The sequence below is a fragment of the Myotis davidii genome, unplaced genomic scaffold (genome assembly GCF_000327345.1).
Source record: "Myotis davidii unplaced genomic scaffold, ASM32734v1 scaffold168, whole genome shotgun sequence".
Lineage (NCBI taxonomy): Eukaryota > Metazoa > Chordata > Mammalia > Chiroptera > Vespertilionidae > Myotis > Myotis davidii.
Window position 1 is genome coordinate 1,679,169 of NW_006383016.1, and position 10,703 is coordinate 1,689,871.

A 10,703-nucleotide genomic window follows, 5' to 3' on the forward strand; every position below is an offset into this window, starting at 1 on the left:
AGCCTTTCGCTCCCACGACATCCCCCGTGGTCGGTCACTGCCTGGCCCCACCCCTCGGCCCGCTGCCGGCCACGCAGCCGGTCCGGACACTCGGACCCTCTCCGGGGAGGCCAGACCCTATGGGCGCAGAGGGATCTCAGAGCCCAGCGGCCAGACTCCTCCTCCCGCACCACCGGAGAGGCAGAGGCGGGCGGCACGCCTTTCACTTGATACACTGAGATAGGTGCTTAGATCATTGTCAGAAGAACTGAGTAGGGAAGGTAGGATTTCGGAGTTGCCTGAATAAGGAAAGGGGTAAGCCGTTCCTGATCAAGGTGCCTGATGGGATGATAAGGTCAACAGATGCCGAGTCAGTGGATGGTAGAGGAACAGAGAGAATTGGCAGGAAGAGAGAAGGCAGAAAACATGAGCTGCTTTGATTATCTCGAGAGATGAGCTTGGACACCAGGGATGTGGGTTCTCTTGCCACCAAAATGTAATAAAAGGAGCATCAAGAGGAAGCTAGGACGCTGGTGACCTTGGGGACTGAATGCCTTGGACATCACTGGGAAAGTAAACGTGACGAGAGCTTGGAAAATTGATCCAACAAAGAAGTGAATTGGGCCTGGGGACAACTGTGTCTGCTGGGAAAGCAATGCTGAGAGCACAATACCTGGCACAGAGGAAGTGCTGGCTAAGTATTTGTCGAATTAACAAATGGGTGCAGTAAAGATGATATGAAAAAGTAGTTGCAGAATTGAGCTGTAAGCTCAGGTGAACTACCACTCTGCCTTCTGGCAAAGCCTGTCTTCTGAAGAATCACTGCAGCCCACCCACGTAAACGCTACCGCCTGGGAAGGTGTTGTGTAGCCCTACAGAGCATGTGGTTTTCAGCTCAGCAAAGCGAGATGTTTGTGGGTAAGATGTGATACATAAGCCTGTCGTCTTTTGTCTCTCTGTGTTTTTTAAAATTGAATTTATGTCTCTCTGTTTTAGTTTGTAAGTCACTATCATTTTAATAAATCATCCCTCTGAAATTATTTTAATTCTATTTTGGGACCTGGAACGTACAGCTTTGTGTGAGTTCTTTGACAGTAAACTAAGTTAGGTGTGTATGTCCAATAGCGTTAACTGTGACTCCGTAGTCTTTCCTTTGAATCATTATAGAATGGCATCTTATTCTGAGAAGGTTGTAACCCATGAGGTCATCCTGCCCCTTTCCTCCTTTGTTTGTGTAACTTCGGTTGACTTCATTTTACCTAATCTTGTATCTTATCTTGCCTCTGCCGGTCGGTGGTGGTGATCCCTGGCTTAGACAGCAACAGTGTAATTTTTGGCTTTGGAAGCCAGTTGAGACACTAGATCCTCTGATTTCTGGCGGTTTCATGCTGCAGATCATGAAACACATCCCCAGTTGACGTCTCATCCACCTGCAGTGAGAAGCACACCTGTTACAGGCACCAAGAACGTTCTCTGCCCCCTGAAGCACATTTCTTTACGCCAAGCATTTGGTGCAAAGACGGACACTAGTCCTGGTTGTAGTCTCTGCAGGTGACTTGTCTACGCCACTCTGTATAGTATGTATGTGGTTTTGAAAATAAACAGAAGGACTTTAAAAGAAAGGTTTTAGAACTCTGCATGATGAAAAGTGCCTCATGACAAACTTCACTCAGTAAGAACTGGAAACGTACTCTCGTGGGAGATTTGGGGGGTTGGTTGATATTTAGGGACAGTTTAAAAGCACATCTGTAAAGACTGGGAGGTTTGGGTAATAGATTAATTTGATGTTTGTAGCTCAAGTCATTGTCAACTGCTTAAATTTAGATATTTCTGTTGTCGCTATACATTTGTAATCACTTTCATTCCATCTTTCTGAGATAAAGCAACTGGGATATAATTGTTACTTAAAAATTCCTAAACTCAAAATGTGTCAGGATCTAAGGATGTCCTGTAACCACTCAGGTTTCTCCAGTCCCAATCTTGGGCAACCCACTGAACTACAGGGCCCGCCTGTGAGGTGACGTGTAAACATGTGGACCCATCTTTCCTAAGTCAATGGCATCTATGTCTCTTGCTCATGTAGAGAACAGCATTTCCGAGAGGCATGACTGGTGTTCTAAGCTGGAAGGAGTATTTGTATGACGCCTGTCTGCGGTATGCTTGGTATGAAAACCATAAGTGATTTGCCTCCCTGGTTTGTTTAGAATTCTCAAGCATAATGCTATACTAACAAAGCTTTTATTCTCTGAATCTCTTTACAGTAGAGGGAAAAGGATCGTGTGATAAATGAAATAAATATACTGGACTTGATCCTCATTGCAAGAAAGGCCTGCAGTGTTTATGTGGAAAGGTGATCTGTGTGCCTTCTGTTGGCAGAGGGCCTGGATGGATAATGAAGTATTAACATGTGTCAGATCTTGTGTCTCCCAAGAACCTGGCATTGTCTTGTTGCCCTTGAGTTTTATTTATTGAAATGATCACATGCTGTGATGGGTGCAGTGAGGCACACCAAGCCAGGTGCACGTCTCTGTGAGGGGTGAATGGGAGGAGGGGCTATTGGAACATTAACTTCCAGATCTCCTGACTTGTGTGTGATGAAAATATCAAACCCAGTGTGGAGTCAACAGCAAGTGCCAAATAATAATAATAATAATTTGAAGAAAAAAAGGTCATGTCAGAATATTAGGGGATTTCTATATTTGTAATCCTTTGGTCTAGTATGGACTCATTCATTTTCTCTAGTTTCACTATAATAAATAGAGGATTTCAGATGCTGAAGGAAGCTGTAAGATACCAGCAGAGTGGGGTTCTTCTTGATACCTGCTGAAAACCTCCCTGTGTGCTTGGATGAATGGTCCAGCAGAATGGATCACGAGCTTGCCTGTGTCACACCCTTGAAACAGTTTCCCTGGCCATCCGATCCTTCTTGGGAACAAGTGACTCCTTAGAGAGGGTCCAGATGCAAAATAATTTGGCTGTTTTGTTCGTTTTATTTTTCATAAAGAATAGGGAGGCCAAGATTGGTGAGGACGAGATGCAGTATTCTCATCTAATTAGTCACAGACCATGGAAAAGGAATGCTTTTTCTGGGAAAAAAAAAATTGTGTAATTTTTTTCTGATGAACTCTTTTCTTCCTCCCACTTCTTGGGTAATGCAGTTTCAACCCAGCAATGTGAGAAGAACAAGGTCGCCGACAAGTGAAATCTCACAATTAAGCTGCTTACCTCTTAAATCGGTCAGTTTTCTAACTTTGATGTTAGGACCTTTAATAGGCTCTGATCTTATGAGTTGCTTCTTTCTAAAGGGATTGGAGGGTGTGAGGGAGGAAATCTCCGTCTAGGATGAAAAGTTTCATAGCTGACAGATACGAGTGAAGCTCGATCAGATTGCCCGAGCTCCGCCTCTGCCCATTCCCTACATGGAGCTGGCACTGTTGCCGGGCTCAGGGGTCCCAGGATGCACATTTTTGCTTTTTTAATTTCCAAGGTGCAGTTTTATCCACTTGAAAGCCCTTATATGTTCAGCTCAATTAGATTAATTATCCTCCTCCCCAGGATTCATAGTGCTTTGCAGTTTAGCCACAGTAACTAAATGTTAGTTTTGCAAGTAAAGGTATTATTATTGGCCTCTAAAGGGCTATGGTTTTGGGGGAACTCACAGAGAGGAGTTTTAAACAATCCTTCTAGCCAAGATGGAACAGAGGTTAGCAAATTAGTCTTCAAGCTGAGCTTGTCACCAACTGTGAGACGTTTGCATTTAGAAGAGGGTTCTAACTCTGGTGTGTTCAAAAGTAATTTTGGGAGTGCCATAATAAAACATGCTATTTTCCGTAGCTCCTGGAGTTAATGGAGTGTTTTGTATACTCTTGGTTTCCAGATGGAGATGGTTGAGCTGAACCCAACCTTTTGTCCATTGAGAGTTTACACACAAATCCACCTTGGGTGAGGCATGGTTGTGTCATCAAGGCCCAGCAAAAGTCAGGGACAGTCTTCTCCCTGCGTTGCGTGGAGCTTAGCGGGTATTTGTGACATTCTGTAAAGGGAGGTCGGACACTCTTAAGTGATCATGCTTATTAATGTTTTAATCTCCCTTCTCCCTCCCACTAGTCTTCTCCAAGAGAAGACAAAAGTCCCAATTTGTGAGTAAGGTAATCATCTGTAGGGTTAGACCTTGAGTGTATCTATGAACCTGATTCTTTCCAGAATCCTAGTGTTGTGTAAATTCTCAGATATCAGACTTTGTACTAAAGTAGATAACTAAAAGGGAGGTGAGGAATTCTAGTTCAAGAAGGACTGATTCCGGCCATAACTGGCAAGACAGGGACACATCTTCAATATAATAACAATGATCGTGGTAACACTACTCACATACTTATCAAAGTGTCAAATTACATAGTAGTTACTTTCACATTCTTTATTTCCTGTGTCCTTTATGTAACTCTGAGAGAGGTAAGGGCAGGTACCATTTAATCTCCTTTGTTTATTCAATAAATACTTATTCAGTGCCTGCAATGTGGCAGGCCCTGTTCTAGGTACTAAGTGGGGAACAAAACAATAAAAAAGACCCGCTTTGTGGAACTTATATTAGCTGTGGGAAGATAGATCATAAATAAAAGAAGTGAGTGAAATACAAGTTACGTTGGATAGTGAAACTGCTATGGAAAAAAGTAAGAACAGGGGATAGGAGGTGTGTGTTATTGGGGGAGTTTTGTCACAATACTTAATGGTGTGGTTGGGGAATCGCCTTGGTGAAAGACGTTAATGACCTGAAGGAGGTAAAAAGGTGATTATCTGGGAAAACAGTATTTCCGGTTGAGGGAACAGCTAGTACAGTGGCCCTGAGATAGGAACCTATCCAGTAGGTTTGAAGAACTGCAGGGAGGCCACTGGCTGGCGTGAGTGAAGAACGGGGTAGTGGGAGATGAGGTAGGGGGTGTCCACATGTAGGCCAGTGCAAGGATGTTGGCTTTTAATCTATGGGAGATGGAGAGACATTGAGGGTTTTGAGCAGAAGAGTGACATGATGGATGGATACTTTAATAGTTATCACTCTGGCTGCTGAGTTCAGAATAGACTGGGCAAGGGTGGGAGGGAGATGGATTTGGGGGCTATTGCAATGATCTAGGATGGAGATGATGGTTGAACCAGGGTGATAGCTATGAAAGTGGTATGAAGTGTAGGGTTCTGAGTATATTTTACATGTATGGTCAACAGTTTGGGTTTAAGGCATGAGAGAAAGAAGACAAGGACGACTCCAAATTTTTTACCTGAGCATTTAGAAAGATTTGGTTATTATTACCTGTGATGAAGATAACTGGGAGGAGCAGATTTTTGAGGGCTGGAGGGAGATCGCAACCTGATTTGGGGCCATGACAAGTTTGAGTTGCCCTGTTAGACCTTCAAATGATTATGGCCAATGGGCAGTTTTTGATATCCCAGTCTGGAATTTTGGGGAGAGGTCAGAACTGTAGATATTTAGGAAGAGTTGGAGCATACATGGAATTGAAGCCATAAACTGGGTGAGATCTCCTCGGAGGTGAGAATAGATAGAATGGAGAAGAGGTCAAGGATTGACCCTGGGCCCTGGGAAGAGGTAGGGGAACTAATAAGGGAGACTGAGACAGAGAGGGAGCTGCCACTGAGGAGCGGGAGGAAAGCCAGGGGAGGTGTGAGCAGGAAGCTAAGTCAGTGTGTTCCAGGAAGGGAGGGCATGATCATTGCTATCAGTGTTGCTGCAGGTCAAAACAAAGTCTGTCCGTTGTTCATAAACTAAGGCTCACAAGGGCCATGGCTGGGAAACATCTGGATTAGGGCTCAAAGTCAAGTTCACTGTCTTTCTGCCTCAAGAGTCCTTTGTTCATACCTGCCCTTTGTGTGTTGTTTTATGTGGTCACATGCTTCTCACATTGTATTATACATGTCTACACTAATTTCATCAATTCAGCAAGCAGAAGTATGCCATGCTTTTGTTTTTAGTTTGTATGAATATTTTGTTCTCCCATATCTTTTCCATAAATGTCATATATGTTCATTGAAGAAAAATCAGAAAAACAGATAAGCAAAAGGAAAAATAGCTAAAGTCATTGATAATAATTGGAGAACTCAGAGATGACCATGCTCACAAATTGTTATTTGTTTCTGTCTAGATGTTTTTCCAGCCATATGTAAGTGGACATATATATTTTCAAAAGATGATTGTGTACTAATGACCTTTTTAAAAATTATTTTTCTTTATTTCAGAGAGAAGGGAGAAGGAGAGAGAGATAGAAACATCAGTGATGAGAGAGAATCATTGATTGGCTGCCTCCTGCACTCCCCACACTGGTGATCGAACCTGCAACTCAGGCATGTGCCTTTGACTGGAATCAAATCTGCGACCCTTTCGTGTACAGGTCAATGCTTTAACCACTGAGCCAAACTGTCCAGGGCTCATTCCCATTTTTGACCCAACACAGAGCACAGCATTTCCACACACATGCATGGAACCTACTTTGTGGTGGTCCGGTGCTCATGTTCTACAAACTTGGTTCAGATATCCTCCTGGTACTTCTCTTCCAAGCAGAACTTTGCTTTTTAGGATACTGGCAGGAGACTTTATAAACAGTGTATTTTGGTGATGATCTTGTGGTTCTGATTTCTTTTCCATCCTTGTGTTCCCTTAGGTGATCACAGGATAAGGGCCTTTCTGTGGTGGGTTAAGTTACATGGAGCTCTTTCCTAGGAAACGAATCATGCCGCTTATTGAGCCTGACATGCTGTGTCTAGAATACAGAACAAGTGAACTAAAGTAAACTTGTGGAATCACCCTTGGCATTGGGGTGTTGCCTGAAACCTAACTTCCATTCCCTCTCATGAGTGGAAACCGCCGCACTCAGTAACAGTTGTCTCTTGTTAGTTATGTGCACCTAAGGTCTGCGTGAACAATCCATGGTTTCAGAAAGAAGACACTTCCTTTGGCTTCACAGTGGTTTACGTTACAGACGGTTTAGGCCAGCCCAGAGACACCAATCTAAAACCCAGAGTTCGTGTCAGCGTCGTGGCTCATAGAAATGCTCGTATGTGCTGTTTCATAAACCCTGGTTTAGAGTTCACCCTGAACGTAATTTATGCACAGAAGCAGGACTGTCATCTACTAACACGATGGGCTTCTCCACGCATCTGCTCTTCACCACTTGCCTCCTTCTCCCTTTCCATAAATTGGGAGGATGGAACACTCTGTCCATTTCTCTTCCGTCCAACATCGGGTTTCAGCTTAATTAACAGAATAAAGCAAGCATCTCTCAAAACATTGACTTCAAGTACTTGGATATATATCAGCAGGCCTATTAAGAAGAACAGGATGTTTAGTGGGCTTCTCCTCCCTTAGCGAGCACAGAAACTTCTGGCTCTTCCTGAAACTGAAGCCGGCCAAGTCGCTCTCTAGGCACCAAGCTGGTGGAGACGAACAGGTCAGTCTCTCAGTAGGAAAGCAAAGACCCCCTTCTTGTTCATCAGCTCCATTTTTGACATCGGGTGGCTTTTGAAAATACGTTCAAAAGCTGTTTTATCTTGCATGCTTGCTCTACCCCATTTTGTTAAAGGTTCTAAAGCTTAGGAGAGTTAACCTTCCTAAACTGGGATTTATTAGCTGTAAAAACAAAAAACAAACAAACAAATGCGTTTTAATGTTGCTAGAGGTTGTGACTAGACAGTGAAAATATCATAGAATTTTGTTGCGGTCAATCTGAATACAAGTGTTTTGATTTGGTTCTGTAAGTCCCAAACCCTGTAGCATTAAAATTGGGGGTTGGGGGTGTTTTGGCTGACTATAGGATGTAAGCTATTGGACATTTGGACAAAGTATACTATCCTTTTTGGAAAGAAGAGGAAAGTTTCAGTTCCATTAATACAAATAATTCCCAGATTATTCTAACCACATTGGCTCAAACGTCAGCAGTAATAGAAAGGCAGGGGGAAGTGGGCTGGCAGCCTCAGTCCTGGCCCTAACTTACTCCCAAGGCTTATAGAGAAAAGTTAGAGCAACTCAAGGCTGCCTACAGTGGCAGAGAGAGAGGGTTGGGAGAGGCCATTTAGTTGAGAGCGTTTAGCTTTGTTTTGTGGGCACTTTCAGAAGAGGAATTTGGCATCGTCAGTGGACTCTCCTTTACAGATCTTCGGATGCCCTGGGAGTGACCGGTGTGCTCCCCGGAGTTGCCTGATGATGATGAAGTATTGTGTATGGTATGCTTAGCACAACCCCCAACATGTTGTAAATGTACAGTTCGTGATCTGTTGCCATTATCATCAGTATTTTTTATCATCTATTCCCATCAAAGGCTGAATTGTGAATCCCTGCCTTCCCTTATTCCCAGTGGGACACAGGATGAGGTATCTCTGCATTCAATGAAACTAGAATCTGGGTGGAAATCTAGGGATGCTGTAGTCAAAGGGACCCTGAAATAAAAAATGAACACTGTTTCGTTGCAAAATGGAATTTGCGTTCTATCAGAGAAGTTGTGGTTAGTAGGATGTGTTTATTAAAGTCGTTTGATAGTTACTGACTGAGCACCTTTTCTGAGCCAGGCTCTTGGGTAGGATCTGAATATATAAAGTTGAAAAAGACAAATATGGTCCCTGCGCTCAGGGAGCTTATATTTTCTTAAAGCTTGAGACAAGTAAAGAGGCAGGTGCAATTGCTAACTAATTGCAAGGTACAGTTTCTCCTTGGTGGCTACTGGGGGGTTTAATCCAGACTTGGGGGGTTAGGGAAAGCTTGTTGGAGGACCTGGAAGAGAAAGCAGGTGTGAGGAGAGCTGCATAATATCCCAGCAGAGGGCAGGACGAGCACAGAGCATAGCTCATTAGAGGAGCTTATTGGGCCTCATTCTGGCTGGAGAGCAAGAGCAGGGGTGGGGGTGGAGGGAGGGCAGGAGCCTGCAAGTCTCAGTAAAGAAACAGCTGTACAAAGAGAAGTAAGGATGAGGTTTGCATTTTAGAAAGATCACTCTGGCCACCTGTGGAAGCTGGGTTGGCGGGAGGCCACCTGGAGATGGAGAGGCCGATTAGAAGGGGTTTGAGTCTTTGAGTCGTGCAGGTGAGAAGTGATGAGGGTCTGGACCGGGGTGGTGATGCATGATGACCATGGTCACCACGAGGGCATCATCTACCCTACATAGCACTCCTGTGCCAGGTGCTGCTCTGGTGCCTTATCTATATTAGCCCATTTTTTCCTCAAAATTCCCTTTGGAGATTGGTGACTATTAATCTGGGAAGTATATCATTTTATTCCATTGCACAGTTGAGAAACCTAGGCCAGGAACTTGCCCAGTCACCTCAGTGTAAATGGCAGGGGTAGGGTTTGAACCGGACTGTGTCCTTCACCTGATGGCCTACATGATTGGGTTCAAGACTCATTTGGGAGGTTGGAAGGGATAGGACTTGATCTTGACTTGAGGACTGGTGACAAGACAAAGTGATGCCAGGTTTCTGGCCTGGGCATTCAAGTGGATGGTGGTGACCTCGGCTGAAGTGGGGGATACATAACGGGGAGCAGACCTGTGATTGAGGTGATGAGGTGGGTTCTGGACATACTTGATGAGTGACATTCCAGTAGAATCAAAGATGGGGTACAGATCATGGCAGCAACATCACGTAGGTGGTGATTGACACCCTAGGGCTAGATATGCTTGCCCAAAGGGAGGGTCCATGCTCTTAAAAGAGCAGAGAGCCCAGATGAGGGTAAAACCAAAAACAGGAAGAAGAGACCCCAAAAAGGACTGAGGAAGAGGGGTGGAGAACTGGCAGGCAGAGCAGGCGAGTGTATGCACAAGAGGGAAAGGAATTTCAGGAAGGGTTGACAAGCTCTTGGTACAGTGCACTTTGCCAAAGTTTAGAAGGATTAAGGGGGTCCATTGGATTTAGTAAAAGGTCATTTGGTGACTTCAGCTAGAGCCGGCTCAGTGGGCTCGGACGTCTGCAGGGAGAGTGCTATGGATGAGGGGGGGACGGGGAGGCAGCTGTGTGGACCAGGCTTGTAGAATCGGGCTGCGAAGTAGAGAGTTGGGGAAGGTTTTCTTTTGTTTTCTTACTGGTGGTCAGACCAGTAAATAAGTGGGTTTAAATACTAATGGGCAAAAATGCTGATGGGGCAGTTAAAGGGCCCTGAAGCAGAAGGGGACGAGAAACTAAAAGATGTCAGGGTAGGGAGGGAGACAGGCCTGATATAGATGCTAGAACTTTGCAAGTGTGGGGGCGAAGAGCTGAGCAGCTTGTTGCTAACAGCTTATTCTTCACTAGTGGCCTGATGCACAAATTCATGCACATTTAAAGGAAATTAATTAGAAGAAATATTTTAATATCACTATTTGCCCTTTCTCTATAATAGAAGTGTCAACCAAATTCACAATAGACAATGACAGATTGAAACATACGTGTGCGATTGGCACCAGCGAGAGCTTTTAGGTATTGCTCATGCGTGAGTCAACTTAACCTTTCATATATATAGAATAAACTTGCTTAATTAGATCTGCTTTCTGATTAAGCTAAACTTTTTCCAGCCCGGTGAAGCACCCCAACTTCTCTTTCAGGTAATTGTCAGCAACACAGCAGTAAATATCAACACGAAGCAGATTATTATTGTAGATCACGCAGGGAGAACAAAGAGTAAAATATTTAACTGCAGCAGTGCTCTGACTATATTCTGTGCAGTGAGAAAACCTGAAGTACTTTTCAAGGTCCACCATTTC

The 10,703-nt window shown here is 44.1% G+C and overlaps 1 long non-coding RNA gene across 1 annotated transcript; it reads left to right on the forward strand.

Annotated features, from left to right (window-relative positions):
- Positions 1–1,700: 1,700 nt before the first annotated feature.
- Positions 1,701–4,036, forward strand: LOC107181685. The gene is made up of 3 exons (XR_001512371.1): positions 1,701–2,329; positions 3,138–3,215; positions 3,857–4,036. It is a non-coding gene; the product is annotated as an uncharacterized LOC107181685 (long non-coding RNA).
- The last annotated feature ends 6,667 nt before the right edge of the window (positions 4,037–10,703 follow it).